Here is a 5,417-nt window from a genome sequence, read left to right as displayed (position 1 = left end):
CGCAATGATTTCTTCCGGAACTACTTCTTTCTCAGTGGTAGCAGCAACTTTCTGAACTACCTTCACCTGATTAACAGAAGGATGATCAAACTTTCTTTTGGTCCTTCCTTCCTTCTTGCGATTTACTTTAATAGGAGCACCTTTCTCTTGATCTTTAAGACTTTTATCCTCTTTTTGTGATTTCAGATACCTAGTTCTGACTTCTGGTACCTCACTATTGAAGAAGGTTTCAAATTCAGCTAGAACGGGTTCTCTTCTGATTCTTGTTCCAGCAAGAAGTTGGGGAGTCTTGATGATAGTCTTAATCACCTTCATCTTCTTTAAAGTGAAAGCATTCAGGCAGCTCCCAGAGGTGACAACAAGGTCTTTGATAATACCTTCAGTTTCCAGGTTCTCAATAATCTTGGAATGAACCAGAAGATTTGTGATAATTCTACCAAAAGGAATGGTGGTACAACTTTTTTCTCTGAAGGCATTTCTGGAATCCTTCACAGCCTTCCACATATGGTTGAAGATAATGTAGATAGCATCAACCTTCTTCTTAGTGGCAATGCAATACAGAATGTATTTTTGCTCATTGCTGACGAAGTCAGAAGCATGTGTCCCTTTCCTGTGATAAAAACACCCAAGAAGAATCTTGGTCCAGATTTTGTAGAGGTGTCTCATGTCCTTGACATTCTTTGTTTCATTTACGTCTGTGTAGAGAGTAGATAAAACATCTTTCCAATTAGCCCTTTGATCGATTTCAAAAGCTCCCTCAGGGTTTCTCAGATCAAACATCATCCTTAGGATGTTCTCAGTCACTACCACAAACTTTCCATGGACGAAAGACAAGGTGGATTTAGGGGCGACAACTGCATGTACCCAGAATTCCTTGACAAGATCTGGGTAGACTGGTCCACAGAACTCAGCGAACAACGAAGTCCATCCTTGAAAAATTATATCTTCTTTGAGATGAAATTGGTGTTCTCCAATGTTATCAAAATCAACCATGAGTTCACATAGAACTTCTAATTCATCCTTAGGAATGGAGCACGCAACGAATGGAGTGAGTTCCTGATTTTCTTCATCTTGAATATGGAAAGGAGCAGATGAACCAACATTTTGAGATGAAGAAGCAGCCATTTGAAGCAGAATGAACAAATAAGAAGAACAAATTCTGGGTTTTCGGTTAGGGTTTTAGAAGAGACTAAGAAGTTTTCAAAATAAAGTATGCAAGAAGAAAGAGAGAATGGGAGCGAAAAAGATAAATGATATGATTTGAAAAGAATATATGGAGACGGATTTAAAAAAAAAAACATCATTATGCATTTAATGAGAAATGACATTAGGAGAGAGAACGTGGTAAATGAAATGATTTAACACAGTTACCTAGAACGGCGTCTTTTCAACTGCACGCTTTTTACTAACCGTACAGACACGCGTTCACCATCCGAAAATAGATGACAGCTGTATTTTTCTGAAAGAACTTTACGCCTTCTAATTCTGATCACTGCTTCTGATTGTCATTCTTTAGAAATGATCTTGTTCTGATAGGATCATCTTTCTTCCCAAGAATCACATCTTCTGAGTGAGCTGAAGCAAGTCTAGGTGATCTTCTGACTGTTGGCTCTTCAGAAATCCTGAGATTCTCTAAAGATGCAGCAACTTGATCTTTTGATCCATTGCTTCTGAGACTGTCAGCTTCTGCAGCTTTGCTTCTTGGTTCTACAGCTTCTGATATATCAATATCTATATCTACAAAATTCTCAAACTGCTTTGGTTTTTCAAGACCAAGCTTATCATCAAACCTGATATTGATTGATTCTTCTACAATCAATGTTTCAGTATTGTATACTATGTAGCCTTTAGAGCGTTCAGAATATCCAAGAAGAAAACACTTTTGTGCTTTAGAATCAAACTTACCAAGATGATCTTTGGTATTCAGAATGAAACACACACATCCAAAAGGATGAAAATATGAAATGTTGGGCTTTCTGTTCTTCCACAATTCATAAGGAGTCTTATTTAGAATAGGTCTTACAGAGATTCTATTATGAATATAACACGCAGTGTTTATTGCTTCTGCCCAGAAGTGCTTAGCCATATTGGTTTCATTGATCATGGTTCTGGCCATTTCTTGTAGAGTCCTATTCTTTCGCTCTACAACTCCATTTTGTTGTGGAGTTCTAGGGCAAGAGAAATCATGGGCAATACCATTTTCTTTGAAGAACTCCTCAAAGAATCTGTTCTCAAATTCGCCACCATGATCACTTTTGACCTTTATGATCTTGCACTCCTTCTCAGATTGGATCTGAGTGCAGAATTCAAAGAACACTGAATGAGACTCATCCTTGTGTTTTAAGAACTTTACCCATGTCCAGCGGCTATAATCATCTACAATGACTAATCCATATTTCTTTCCTCTGACAGATGTTGTTTTGACTGGGCCAAACATATCAATGTGCAAGAGTTCTAACGGCCTTGAGGAAGAGACAACATTCTTAGACTTGAATGCAGGTTTGGAGAACTTGCCCTTCTGACATGCTTCACAAAGAGCATCTGATTTGTATTTCAGATTTGGGAGTCCTCTGACCAGATTTGGTTTGTTAATCTGAGAAATCTTTCTCAAACTAGCATGTCCTAATCTTCTGTGCCAGACCCATTGCTCTTCAGAGACAGACATAAGGCAAGTCACCTTCTGCTTCTCAAGATCTGAAATATCAATCTTATAAATGTTGTTCTTTCTCTTGCCTGTAAATAGGATTGAGCCATCCTTCTGACTTACAGCCTTGCAAGACTTTTGATTGAAGATTATATCATAACCATTGTCACTTAATTGACTTATGGACAATAAGTTATGCGTTAATCCTTCTACAAGAAGTACATTAGATATGGAAGGAGAGTTACCAAGACTTATGGCTCCAGAGCCAATGATTTTGCCCTTCTGATCTCCTCCAAACTTGACTTCTCCACCTGGTTTAAGCACCAGGTCTTGGAATGTAGACCTTCTTCCCGTCATGTGTCGCGAGAACCCAGAGTCCAGGTACCATGACATTTTGCTTTTTGTCCTCTTTGCCGCCAAGGATATCTGCAACAGAAATTATCTTCTCCTTAGGTACCCACAATTTCTTGGGTCCTTTCTTGTTAGTTCTCCTCAAGTTCTGATTGAACTTGGGTTTAGCAAAATATTTAACAGGAGGAACAGCATGATATTCTTTAGGTTTGTCAGCATGATATTTCTTAGGATGTGTCACATGCTTCTTGGTGTGAACAGTGTTAAAGCTCTGTGTTAGACGCTGACCTAAGGATCTAGAGGGGGGGTGAATAGATCTCACAGAGTTTTTCGGAATTATTTCGAACTAAGGCGAAAGCGGTTCTGAATCGACTTGCGTCTATTCCGGACCGTTATTGCAAGGATCGTATATGTGACAAAACCACAAGATAATTGAGATTAACGATGAAATGATATGTTATCGAATCAATATGTTTCACTTTAGAAAATCGATTAACTTCTGATTTGATAAACTTTGATTTGCAATGCAGTAATAATGAAAGAAGCAAAAACACAAACACTTGGTGATAATGATCAAATTGATGGTGATTCGATGTGTGATGAATTGTGATGTTTATACAAGTTCTTAATTCACAATTTTAACACTCGAATCGTTGATCAATTTTCAATTATAACCAAATATGAACAGAACGTAAATGAAAAGATAAAAGCGACAAGAACACGATATTTGTTTAAGCAGTTCGTCGATCGTCCTCACTACGACTACGTCTGCCCCTAATTCCAAACTGAAATTGGGAAATCTTCCATTAATGTTGAAAGCAGTTTATACAAAGAAGATAACAAAGCGATAAACAATAAACCAAATTTGTCGATCCTTTGAATCTTCTTCCCCCTTAATCTTGAGCCAAATTAAGGTCTTCCAAGAGCTTCGCTTTGATCCCTTTCTGCAGTGTCTTGAATTGCTCGAACACTTGTTCTTCAATCTTCACACTCAGCTGGATCCTTGATGAAGCCTCTTGATAAAAACCCCCAAAATTCACATATCTTGGAGGACAAAACCCTCAGATTTTATTCACCAAAAACCCCACAAATCTTCACCCACTAGGAATCTTCAATTCTGTTCCATGGACGTTATCGAACTCGATCACTAACCCTCAACGCAAGAATGATTATGTGTAATTGTGTTGGAGATGATGAAGAACGAAGATGAGAAGCATTTGTGTATCTTTCAGTTGTTGGTGTTAAGAAGCTGCAATAATGAACCTTGGACAATATATATGAGAGCTAATCAGTTGGAGCTGAGAAAACCAGAAATTTTGGCATTTTTGATCAGATAGGTCGACCTCTTGTAGTGCTTAGGTCGACCTAACAGAGCTGCATAACATTTGTTCCCAGTTAGGTCGACCTGTTAAGGAAGTAGGTCGACCAGAATCCTCTTCAGATGCGTTTTGGGACCTTTTCTTCAGTTTAGGTCGACCTAGTTGTTGTGTAGGTCGACTTGTCAGAAGGATGTGTAAATTTCTCCACTTTAGGTCGACTTGGGTTGGGAGTAGGTCGAACTGACTGCTGTTTTTCTGAGTTCTTCTTGTTTTACTTGTCTTGAGTCGACCTATATGTATAGTGGGTCGACCTGCTCTGTCTTGAGTGACCAATGGTTGCTTTTCTTTGAGTTCTTCTGCTTGTGCCTTGTTGCTTGTTTGCTTGTGGAGTTTGCCATGTATCAAAAACACCTTTGTGAGTGTGATCTTGTATTTACACTCTGTGCATGTGAAGTGAGCCTAATATCATGTGCATGGCCATATTTGAACTGATCATACAATGGCTTGTATGTGATCTTCAGATCATCAACAGGTTCAAATTTATATGAGGTATCACCCTCATAGCCAAAACCAAACCTTCTGTTTCCAGAAACACCATATATCATAGAAGCAAGATGACTTCTGCCAATACTTCTAGATAAGAACTTTCTGAAGCTCGAGTCATATTCTTTCAGAATATGATTCATGCTAGGAGTGGATTTTTCTGTTTCAGAAGGAGATCCACTATCTTTGGATAGATTTAAAACTTTTTCCTTCAGTTCAGAATTTTCCAATTCCAGCTTCTTAGTTTCAAATTCAAACTGTTTTTTCAGCTTTTTGTATTTGATACTAAGATGAGCCTTGAGTTCCAGAAGTTCTGTTAAACTGGAAACTAACTCTTCTCTAGATAGTTAAGAAAATACCTCTTCAGAATCTGGTTCTGATGTAGATTCTGATCCATCATCTTCTGTAGCCATCAGCGCGAAGTTGGCTTGCTCTCCTTCAGAGTTTGATTCTGATTCTGATTCAGAATCATCCCATGTTGCCATAAGACCTTTCCTCTTATGAAACTTCTTCTTGGGATTCTCCTTCTGAAGTTTTGGACACTCGTTCTTGTAATGTCC

Source organism: Vicia villosa, linkage group LG4, assembly GCF_029867415.1.
Source record: "Vicia villosa cultivar HV-30 ecotype Madison, WI linkage group LG4, Vvil1.0, whole genome shotgun sequence".
In the NCBI taxonomy this organism is placed as follows: domain Eukaryota; kingdom Viridiplantae; phylum Streptophyta; class Magnoliopsida; order Fabales; family Fabaceae; genus Vicia; species Vicia villosa.
This window is presented reverse-complemented; position numbering follows the sequence as displayed.